Source organism: Cervus elaphus, chromosome 16, assembly GCF_910594005.1.
Source record: "Cervus elaphus chromosome 16, mCerEla1.1, whole genome shotgun sequence".
NCBI classification, from domain to species: Eukaryota; Metazoa; Chordata; class Mammalia; order Artiodactyla; family Cervidae; genus Cervus; species Cervus elaphus.
Window position 1 is genome coordinate 12,442,722 of NC_057830.1, and position 12,223 is coordinate 12,454,944.

At 40.5% G+C, this 12,223-nt stretch overlaps 1 long non-coding RNA gene across 1 annotated transcript; it reads left to right on the forward strand.

The window, feature by feature from the left end:
- Positions 1–1,960: 1,960 nt before the first annotated feature.
- On the forward strand, positions 1,961–11,481 carry LOC122673063. Its single transcript, XR_006334570.1, has 4 exons — positions 1,961–2,278; positions 4,339–4,440; positions 8,473–8,532; positions 11,368–11,481. It is a non-coding gene; the product is annotated as an uncharacterized LOC122673063 (long non-coding RNA).
- Positions 11,482–12,223: the final 742 nt, after the last annotated feature.

The following is a 12,223-nucleotide window of genomic DNA, read 5'->3' on the forward strand; positions in this document are numbered from 1 at the left end:
GCAAACGTACATTCACCATTTAGAAGGCCTTCTCCCATCTTAATTTTTATGTGTTCCTAGCTTCATTTAACTATGCTGCTGCTGCTGCTAAGTCCCTTCAGTCGTGTCTGACTCTGTGCGACCCCATAGACGCCAGCCTACCAGGCTCCCCCGTCCCTGGGATTCTCCAGGCAAGAACACTGGAGTGGGTTGCCATTTCCTTCTCCAATGCATGAAAGTGAAAAGTGAAAGTGAAGTCGCTCAGTTGTGTCCGACTCTTCACAACCCCATGGCCTGCAGCCCACCAGCCTCCTCTGCCCATGGGATTTTCCAGGCAAGAGTACTGGAGTGGGTTGCCATTGCCTTCTCTAGCTATCATTAAACTTGTATTTCCATATTAAGACACCTTGAGTTAAACCTAGCAAAGTCCTCATTGGCACCTGCCTTTATAACCATGTCTGTCTCTCTCTGTTACACATAAACACATATATATTCATACATATATACCATCATCTTCTTGGAACTCTGTGACTTTGAATAATTTACCTGGGATGGAAATTTTCTCACCTGTACAATGAGAAAGTCGGAATTGTGTGATCTCTAAGCTCCCTTTTGGCTCTGTATCCTTAGGATTTGATCCTGTTTTGTCCCTGCTTCTCCTTTAGTTGATCCAGAGTCCAACCCCTCCCCCTCCTCACCTTTGGGGAGCAAGGATTTCAATATATGGAGGCAACTGCCCAGAATTCTCTGCCGGTGTCGCAGAGGGTAAGGAAAGCCCAGAAGCAGCTGCTGTTTGGGAGCTTGAGAAAGAAACTGGCTATAGAGGTGATAGAATATTACTCAGTCATAGAAAAGAATGGAATAAGGCCATTGGCAGCAACATGGAAGGACCTAGAGATGATCATACTAAGTGACTTGAATCAGAAAGACAAATATCATATGGTATCGCTTACCTGTGCAATCTAAAAAATAATACAAATGAACTTATTTACAAAACAGAAACAGACTCATACACATAAAAAACAAACTTATGGCTACCAGAGGGGAAACACTGGGGTTGGGGAATGGATAAACTAGATGTTTGGAATTAGCATATACACACGATTACATATAAAACAGATACTCAACAAGGACCTACTGTATAGTACAGGGAACTCTACTCAATATTCTGTAATAACCTATATGGGAAAAGAATCTGAACAAGAATGGATGTGTGTATTATGGAATCACTTAGCTGTGTACCTGAAACTAAATTGTAAATCAGCTGTACTCCAATATAAAATAAAAACTTTAAAAAATACCACAGGCTAGGTAGCTTGTAAACCACACAAATTTCTTTCTCACAATTCTGGAGGCTGGAGGTCCAAGATGAGGGTGCAGATACGGTCGGGTGAGAAACTTCCCTGTGGTTGCAGACTTCTTGTATCCTCCCCTGGCAGAGAGCTCTGTGGGATCTTTTTTATTAGAGCACTAAGCCCTTTCATGAGGGCCCCACTATCAGGGCATAATCACCCCCCAAAGGCCCTGCCCACTGGTGGTTCAGAACTGCTTCACCAGGACTACGCACTTAACGATGACGAGTTCTTTACAGCTCAAGGAAGACAGCCACAGTCCTTTCCTGGTTGTCTGCTTCCCAGTCTCCCAAGTTCCTGTTTTACCAATAGGATCCATGTAAGTTTTTTCAAACTTGATCCATTTTCCTTCTGAAATTAACTCCTCTGAAATAACCAACTTGTATTTTGGGAAGAATCTGTTCGTTCTTGGTTTTCCATTTTCAAATGAGTTGATCTTCATAGTCTTTAGACAGGAAGTTCACATCTAAGATGTGGAATGAAGGGAGGGGTTCACCTTTGGGAAGAGGGCGAAAAGTAGAGAAGATGAACCCAAGGCAGCAGTTTCAGGAGATGCGACGCTACTGCTTTTAGAGCTTAGGTGGTTGTGAGAATTATACTTGAGAATACAGAGTGCGTGGTTCATTCATCTGAAATCCTGGACAGACAATAATGGATCATCATCATCTCCCAGCAGATATGATCACCTCTCCCAGGCAGCCTTTAGGTCAGTGTCCTTCTTTGGCCACCTCTGGAAGCACCAGGCCAACTGATAATTGCACAGCCTCGCACAGCCCTCAGATGAACTCATCTTTCATTCATTACAGTAACAGAAACAGGAGCTGGGAGAAAGGCCTTTTCAACTGTACAGCTGGGGAATTACACCTACCAGCACCATGAAGGCAAGGATTTTCATCTGCTTTTCACCACCATCATCCCAGAGCCAGACAGTGCTGAGCACCTAGCAGGTACTCAACACTTAGTTGAATGAGTGTGTGAATAACTTCATAGATATTTACAAGAGTTAATAATAGTGAGATGAGAGAACTCACCTCATGGAGGAAATGACTCACAGCTGAGTCCAATGTGAAAAAGGCTTTAGTCTTTTCTCTAAAGTCTTTTCTTTAGAGTCTTTTCTCTAGTCTCCGCTTTTCTCTAACCACCTTTAAAATACTCCAGTTTTATGGGGCATTTTACTGGAGATAAACTTAATAAGTTAAAGTTACATAATTAGTTATACTCAGCTTCCATTATAATTACTTATTGATCCAAGGCTGCTCGTGGAGCACCTGGCAACAGTGAAAGAAAAACAGTAGCAGGTGTTTGGACTTAGTTCGTGCTTGCTAACTAATTAGATGAGGATTTCCCCCCCCCCTGGAAACCCTAAGCGGTCTTCATTTTGGCTCCAAAATTGAGAGTCCAAACCCAGAGGCTTCAGCCAACTCTGTTTCTCTCTCTTGCTTCTGGACTGGAAGACATTCTAGTATTAAGATGCTTTTGCATAAAACTAATGTTCATTAGAAGTTGATTTTATAGTTTAAGTCTCAGCATTCTGATGATGCCAGATTTTACACAATGGGTGGACTGGAGTCAGAGTGTAAGGGTTTGAATCACAGCTCTCCCATTTACTGTGTGTCCTTGGCCATACTTAACTTTTCGTTGCTCCAGCTTCAAAACCTATAAAATGGGAAGAACGATGATATTTACATCACTAGGTTATAATGACAAATAAACAATGCCTTAGACACAACAGATGCTATATATGTGTTCCTTCAGTCATAAAACTACTTAAATTTCTAATGCTTTAGTTCCCAGTAAAGTTTTTGTTAATAATTGATCATCTGATCATTTAGGCACATGATCAAAGTTGTTAATAAACAGGTTTATAGCTGACTTATATTCACATATGGCTAATAAAAATTAAAAATGTAACTCCTCAGTGAAGGATTGATTGTATTCAAGGGTTCTTTAGGCAGAGAATGTCAGCTAAGGTTTTTGACAACCTGCAAGAGAAAACTCAGGCTGACTGCTTTAAGTAAAGCTACTGGGGAGGACCCCAGTATTAAGCCTCAGGAAGGACAGGAATTGGGCATTTCCAGGCATCTTAGGAACATAAATTCATGGAGAAGCCCTCTAGGAGTGTTGATTTTTCCCTCTTGCATTACTCCTTGAGTAATCATTAGCCTTGAGAGCTAAGCTCTTCTGAGAGAGTTTGATTAGCCTGAAGTCAGCTGCCCATGCTTGGGCCTAGTGGTAGGGGCAGGTATGGTATTCTCTGTTGGTATTCCCCAACAGAATTACAGGGAATGGAGGGGAGAGAGTTATCCAAAGGAAAAGATGGGTGTCATTACCCAAAGCAATGGGGAGGGTTGTTAGACAGGCCAAAGCAGCAGCTGTCCCCTGGATGAAGAAAGAAGAGGAAGGGAGGACAGTGTTTTCTAAAATAGTAGTTACGTTTGTTTTAGAGGCCTTTCCAGGAATTTAAATGCATCTCTCTCCCTCAGAGGTTGGCTCATCCTCTCAGGGCATTCATGCAAAAAAAGCAAGAATCTGGCAATAATCCTTCATGCAAAAAAAGCAAGAATCTGGCAATAATCATAAACTATTTCTTTCTCTGGTCTAATGAAGCAGATCTCTAATTGTTTGTGTTGCATTCATTTAAATACTAATCTTTGCCTCACAGTTTCATAAGAGTAACAGTTCCTAGTCCAATCAAAACACACAATGCTGAACTTTCAAAATTCAACAGATGATAAGTTTATGAAAATGGTTTACATATTCGGTTTACATATTCATGAATCCTTTTCTCAGTCAAGTTTTTTTGGGCTGTAAGTGCCAGAACACCCAACTTGAAGTTGCTTAAGCCAGACAGAAATGTATGTTAACACAGAACTGAATGTCCAGATACAGGAGAGGCATCAGGTGGTTGGGGGGCAGGGGGGGTGGATGGGTTTCTTCCAGTGGTTCCATTCTCTGCAATTACCATGATGTTTTCTGCCATGGTTTCTCTCCATGTTCTTCATCTCAGGGTGGAAGTAAGATGGCTCAGAATTTCCCAGCCTTACAACTACAGAAAACAGTATCTGGAGGGAAAATGAGATCATTTCTCAATGCAGATCTCAGGAATAAGGTAACTTTCCCCAGAATCTTCTAGCCAACTTTCCTCTCATCTCCATGGTCCAGATTGTTTCATATACTCCATCCTAAAACAACCCCTGGTGGTCAAGGAGAGACCTGGGTTCTTGAACCAGTCAACATGGCAAAGAAAATGATAGCATCATGCCTGGTTCCCAACTCACCAGACAAGAAAAGGAAAGATTGTATGTTAAAGAGAAAATAGAGTAGGCATTTCTCTTTCTTCTCCCCAAATGTCTGAACCTCATTGCTGCCCCACCTGTATGTCTGAGAAATTTAAGATTTAGTGGAAGACAGAGGCCACTTTGAGGTATCAAAGTATCATTTATTTAAAATTCAGCTTCAGGCATCCTACATTTACCCTAGACCTAATTCAATGGAATCCAGTTTCCAGGGGCAACCAGGTGTTCAGGGGCAATGGCAGAGGGGCCTCACCACACTGGGTTTGTGACTTGTTTGGGGTTGCAGTCCAGCCTTCTGTGTCCCTCCCTGACTCCTGCTCAGTTTCCAAGCCTAGTTCTTCATGACCAGAAATTCTGTGCAAATAAATCATACTAGGTAAGCTTTGGTTGCTTGCAGCTCTGAATTCTGATCATCCAAACCTCAACATCAACTACTAAAATGTGAACCAGTCCTTTAGCATTGATGTCAGTATGAAACATAAAAGGGGAGAGGACATTTTTAAAGCAGAAGTAGCATGGTGCTGCCTTCTGAAGTCTGGGTCTTAGAATAGCAAGCTTCTGCTTAGTCAGTGCCTTAAGGAATTTCCCAACAACACCTCCTGTGTCAACTAACCTAAGGGTAAAATGGAAACAATCCTGGAATATTCGGTGACTTAGAAGTTAAGGCTAACAAAATTCTGGCATAAACAGGCTAAAGTCCCTTACTAGGACTTTTCCTTTCCTTTTGAAAGTGAAGTGAACGTGAAAGTCGCTCAGTTGTGTCCAACTCTTTGTGACCCCATGTGTCCGACTCTTTGCGACCCCATGGACTATACAGTCCATGGAATTCTCCAGGGCAGAATACTGGAGTGGGTAGCCTTTCCCTTCTCCAGGGGATCTTCCCAACCCAGAGATCGAACCCATGTCTCCCACATTGCAGGTGGATTCTTTACCAGCTGGGCCACAAGGGAAGACCAAGAATACTTGGGCTTGGGAGTCAGTAGCCTATCCCCTATCCAGCGGATCTTCCCGACCCAGGAATTGAACCAGGGTGTCCTGCATTGCAGGCAGATTCTTTATCAACTAAGCTATCAGGGAAGCCCTCCTTTAGCCTATCCTGACTAATAAAATGAAACTATTTTCATATATCATAATCTAACTTCTACTACATTTAGCAATATGAAGATAACAAAAACCTGTAGCATGAAAAACATAATACTTTTAAAAATTATTTTCCAGTGGAAAAAAAAGAAAAACATAACACTTTTTGGCTCCTGAATTAAACTGTATTCCTATTAACCTTGTTACATTCTCGGAATAGGACTTATTTATGATCTGAATTCTGTTTGGATTGAGGGCTGATGCTAATTTATCCATTGTCATTGGGTAGTATAATAGAGCAATTTAATTACACTATTAGTTATAGACTGGAAACACTGCCCTCCTTTCTTCTCTAGACTGTGAAGGAAGCACCTTGGTTCTGGGTGGTGACATTTGCTACCCCACACACATCCCAGGGAACAATGGGGTGCTTGGGCTGCTGACTCATTAAATGATGATAACCTTTTGCTGAGGTTGAACATGGTGCTCATAAGCTAGGCACAGCCTCTCCAGCCTTTTTCAGCTTCACTCCCTCACAGTTGGCATAGTTCTGGAAGCCAAATATGAAGCAGAGGTTCTCTTGACAATTCCAAACATGAACAAGCTCCTAAAACACAGGGATGGTGTTTTTTTGTTTGTTTGTTTGTTTTTACCCCTATTCAGCAACCATTCCTTTTTTCTGACATCCCCTGATTCCTCCATAGAAAAGTATTGCTCCCATACAATGGGAAATCTAAGAGACACAGTGAAACCAAAGTCTGCCATTTTACTGAAGAAGCTGAGGGGGCTTCTACAGGATTCTACCTCTTATAGTCCTAGCCTAGCCAAAGGGTAGAGAATGTAACCTCGGCCTGGCCCAATATGTGGCCACGTTGACTGGTCCACTCAATCTGAACTAACAGGACATAATAAAACCTGAATATTGACTCCTGAGGGGGGGATTTTCTTTTTCCTTTTTTTTTTTTTTTTGTCTTTTGCACTGGATTTGAAGGCCTAGGAGGTTACGTTTGAAACTATAGCAACCAAACTGCTACCACAGGGAAGAGGCTTGTCTAGAAACAGGGCTAATCAGAGGCTGAAGAATCAAAAGATCAAAGAGAAAGTAGGTCCTGGTGACATCACTTGACCTTCTTCAGCAAGTCTTAACTGAAGCCAGACCCCTGGAATTACCAAGTTCCCTTTTTTAAGGTCCATGTGGTTCCTGTCCTGGGGACAGAGTTGAAGTGATCCAGTTGTTTTTCCCTCTGGCAGATGTAAGATTGTCCAGCGTGAAGAACAGTCACGGCCAGGCTTCGGACCAAGGCCTTGGACCTCTAGGCAGAGTCTCATCCAGGGTCTCCTGCTGTTAACTTCAGGCAGATCACCTTGCCTGTCTGTGTCTTTTCCCTATCAAAGGAATGTTCCTACTTGCCCTAGAGATTCATGTGGCCATGGCAGGGAAAGCAATACGGAAACAACGAATATGGAAAGGCTACAGTATTATTTTGCTATAATATTATAGTATTTGCTTTCCAAGAAATCTGAGAAACTTTACCAAAAGAAGCAACTCTGGAACCACACTTCTTCGTGTCTTTATTTTTCCTGTAGGGCTTAATTTCTTCCAAAATCAGAGAGTTTACAAGATCAACTGCCTTTTATTTTTTTATTTGTGTGTTTTGGGGCTGTGCCATGCAGCATGTAGAATCTTAATTCCCCGACCAGGGATTGAACCTGTGCCCCTGAAGTGGAAGCTTGAAGGCCTAACCACTGGACCACCAGGGATGTCCCTCGACTGTCTTTTAATTCAGTTAATTCAGTCACCTTGCAGTTCATTTTTTGCTTCGTATTAAAGTGTTGTGGTGGTCAGACCACATTTCTGCTAAGAGTTCATAGCTTGCTTTCAGGAGAGAATGGCTAAAAGTTCAGTATAATTGTATGTGTTTGAGGTCTATGAGTACTTGTGATAAAATGTTCAGAAAGTGAAAACGCTGCCCTCCACTCAAGATTAAATGGAGTTGACACAGCTGGTTTGTTTGATTTGGGGGTGGGCAAATGGGGCTGTGCTAGATTGTATATTTCAGTTATCAGATTTCTGTAGAAAAACGAATGGATTTCTAAATGAGTTTCCTGAGAAAATGACTAAGTGTGAGTAACACTAAAATAAGATTCTTGTACATTGTGAAACGAAAATTGAAGAAAAGGCTCAGTGTGTCATAGTGGTTTGGAAATTGTTTTAGCATGGAAATGGGTACCATATACCATGCCATTTTGTTATTTGACAAAGTAGTTACTGGTTTCTGCCATCAAGAAAAAGACAAAAAGGGATCTAAAGTAAGTAGAGCTAAAATGCCTATTCCCCAGTCCTTGTGTTTTTATGAGGAAATCTTGGCTCCTGACAAGGTCTGATCAGAGCTGCAAAACAATCTGTTTTCCCATTTTGTAACTGTGGGCGGTATAAAGGGTTTCAAGCAGAAGAAGGACTTGCTCAGATGTACATACTGTTGTGTAAGGAATGGGTCATAGGGGAGCAAACATGGCCAGAGTGGGATGAGTCCCGAGTGTATGGCTGTGGTCCAGGTAGGAGATGAAGTGGTCTGGAGGGCAGTAGCCATGAAGTAGAAATGAAGAAAGTGCTTTACTGGAGTAAAGATATCCTTTATGAGCAAAACAAAGATGACCTCACACCAGTTAATGTTACTTACAATGATTTATTTTTAAATATTGTGATCTCTTTAGTTACCTTTGCTGATAAACATTCTAATTAAAGACTAACCCTGTTTTTTTAGGAGGAGGATCATGAAAGAACACGGGCCTCACAAACGTGTGCCAAGAGACAATGATAAAAGGTAAAGGCCAATGTAACAGAAAAATCCAACTTTTCAGTTGTTTACATCTTTGTAAAAATACACAGATGTTTGTATAAAAACACAAAGATGTGTCTACATCTTTGCTTGTGATACCTTGACTTGTACCCTCAAAGCTACCCATATCAGGAATAATTCTACATGCATTTGTTGGACCATTAAATTACTTATTTTTAGTCAAGTGATTACTGAAGAGTTCTAGAATTAGACAGCCTAGACAATCATGTGTTTCAAATGAAATCTTATTTCTTTTATGTCTTGAGCCTTCAACCAAGTAAAATTCCTTTATGCCTTCAGTTTTCTTTCTTTAAAGGTTATCTGCTAGTAAGGATGCTTGTGCATATTGTCGTTGTTGTTCAGTCGCTCCGTCCTGTCCAACTCTTCGCAACCCCATGGACTGCAGCACACCAGGCTTCCCTGTCCATCACCAACTCCCAGACCTTACTCAAACTCATGTCCATTGAGTCAGTGATGCCATCCAACCATCTCATCCTCTGTTGTCCCCTTCTCCTCCTGCCTTCAGTCTTTCCCAGCATCAGTGTCTTTTCAAATGAGTCAATTCTTTGCATCAGGTGGCCAAAGTATGGAGTTTCAGTTTCAGCATCAGTCCTTCCAATGAATATTCAGGACCGATTTCCTTTAGGATTGACTGATTGGATCTCCTTGCAGTCCAAGGGACTCTCAAGAGTCTTCTCCAACACCACAATTCAAAAGCATCAATTCTTCAGTGCTCAGCCTCCTTTTTATGGTCCAACTTGCACATCCACACATGATGACTGGAAAAACCATAGCTTTGATTATACGGACATTTGTTGGCAAAGTGACATCTGCTTTTTAATCTGCTTTCTAGTTTTGTCATGGTTTTTCTTGCAATGAGCAAGTGTCTTTTAATTTTGTGGCTTCAGTCACCATCTGCAGTGATTTTGGATCCCAAGAAAAAGAAAATCTGTCATTGCTTCTACTTTTTCCCGATCTATTTGCCATGAAGCGATAGGACCAGATGCCAAGATCTTCGTTTTTGGAATGTTGAGTTTTAAGCCAACTTTTTCATTCTCCTCTTTTACCCTCAAGAGGCTCTTTAGTTCCTCTTCACTTTCTGCCATTGGAGTGCTATCATCTGCATGTCTGAGGTTCCTTGTAACATAGTTGGATTGTTAATAGAGTGCCAATGAACAGTGTGGCACACAGCATTCATGTAGATAAGGGATAAATAATCAAAAATATGCACTTCTGGTTGTTTGGTGCTTATAGATAAGCAAGCTGTCCTCCACACAAGAGTCAGGATCACTTTTAGCTCTGGACCAGTTGTTAATGGCACTGGGCAAAGACAATATACCTATATTTTCTCTCTCTGCCTTTTGAAGATATAAAATTTCCAAAGTAAGGAACTGGATTCAGCTGGTTTCTGTAGGAAGGGTTGTCATTTCTTTTTCTTCTTTTATAATCCACAGAGCAAATTTATTTTTATTAAATGATTTGGTGAAGGCATAATGATTATCTTTATCCCATTTTTGTAGTATTTGTTATTTAGTCACACAGTCATGTCCGACTCTTTGCGACCCCATGGACTACAGCATGCCAGGCTTCCCTGTCCTTCACCAGTATATTCACACCAGCACTGAAAATGTGGAGTGTATTTATATGTTCATTAGTTTAATCAGGAGTCCACTCCTGGTGTGTCTAAATCAGCACCTGAAAATCCCAAGTATGATGTTCTAGAGGGTGTTTCTGCAAACTATTCAAATATCGTTAGAGTTTATAAATTAGCATAAGAAATGTTAGATATTTTTCACTGGTGACATGAAGGATATTCGAGATACATAGATGGGCTGTGCTGGCACTTCCTTACTTGCATGAACAGAGTATAAGAATTGGTACACATTTGTTGTGACCAGATTGATTCACAAAGTTGTGTAATTATCACCATTCCAGAACATTTTCAAGATTTCAAAAAGGGATTCCACACCCATTAGTAATCACTCCCCACCCCCTACTTCCTCCCACCCCTGGGAACCACTAGTGGACTCTGGATTTGCCTGTTCTGGTCATTTCAGATATACTAATGGCCTTTTTTGTCTGACTTCTTTCACTTTGCTTGTTTTCAAAGTTCATCTATATTGTGGCACGTATCATATCATTCCATTTTGGGTTTAGTTTGAGGCTATTTTGAATAAAGTTGCTATAAATATTCATAAAGTCTTTGTGTGGATTTGTGTTTTAATTTCTTTGGGGTAAATATCTAGAAGTGGAATCACTAGATCATATGTTAAATATATGTTTAACTTTAAAAAAAAAAAAAGAAAAAGGGAAAACAAAACAAACTTACCAAACTGTTTTCTAAAGTACTTTGTATAGTTTTACACTCCTATCAGCAACGTATCAAAATCATTTCCAGTTAATCTACAATCTCACCTCCATTTGGTGCTACCAGTCTAGTGGGTACAAGATTGTCTCATTGTGGTTGTGAATTTCCCTAATGACTAATGATGGTGAGCATTTTTCTGTTTGTGTACTTTCGATCACTTAGATTTCTTCTTTGGAGAAGTGTGGTTTCCGGTCAGTGCCATGTTTTCTATCAGTTGTTTAACACTGCTTTTCAAAGAGCAGAGGTTTCCCATTTTAATGAAGTCAAATTTATTAGGTTTTTCTTTTTTAGTTAGGAATTTCTGTGTCCTGCCTAAGAAATATCTGCCCCAGGTTGCAAAATTTATTTCCAACATCTTCTTCTAGAAGTTGTATAGTAAATTTTGAGTTATTTTGTTGTATGGTGTAAGGTAAAGGTCAAGTTTCTTACTTCTTTTTTTTTTTTTTTAATAGAGATATCCACTGGCTTCTAGAAAAACAGAGAGTCTGAAAGGAGAAAGGAGAAGTGTTTGCTTGACCTCCTGGGCTCCTATGTACATGGAGCCCACACTTGAAAAGAGCAGTAGTCTCAGGTAAGACAAAAGAAACATCTGAGAAGAGGTTAACAGTATATTGGTGCTGCTGAATCCAGCTAGTTCCAGCAAGGTGCACAGTGAAAAGGGACACAGGGAGGGGGACAATTGCACCAGATTAAGGAATGTAAAGAGGGTAGGCTACTCACAGGGGTTATTACACTATTTGAAATTTACATGAAAACACTTAGCATTGAAAACGTGGGATGTATTTATATGTTTGTTAGTTTTAAAAATATAAACAGTTAATAGTTGAAGTACCTAATCAGGAGTCTACTCCTGGGGTGTTTAAATTAGCATCTGAAAATCCCTAAGTAGGAACTGATGTTCTAGAGGGGATGCCTGCAAACTATTCAAATATCCTTATAGAGTGTGTAAATTAGCATAATGAATGTTAGATACTTTTCACTGGTGACATGAAGGATATTTCAAGATCTGTAGATGGGCTGGCTTGAAAACTGTGTTGGCATTTCCTCTCCTTCATGAACAGAGTATAAGAATTGGTGCACATGTGTTGTAACCAGATGACCTTGGATCTTGATTTTCTTCTCTGTAAAATGGGAAGAATTAAATCTATCTCCTAGGGCATGTTGAGAAGAATGATGTGATATACCCAGCTCCAGGTCTGGTACTGAATGACCGTTCCACACTTGTATTTGTTTGTTTTCCTTTAACCATCTTCTTTATCATTATATTTTGAACTCTCAATTTTAGATCACTTTTGTGCCCTTATCTCA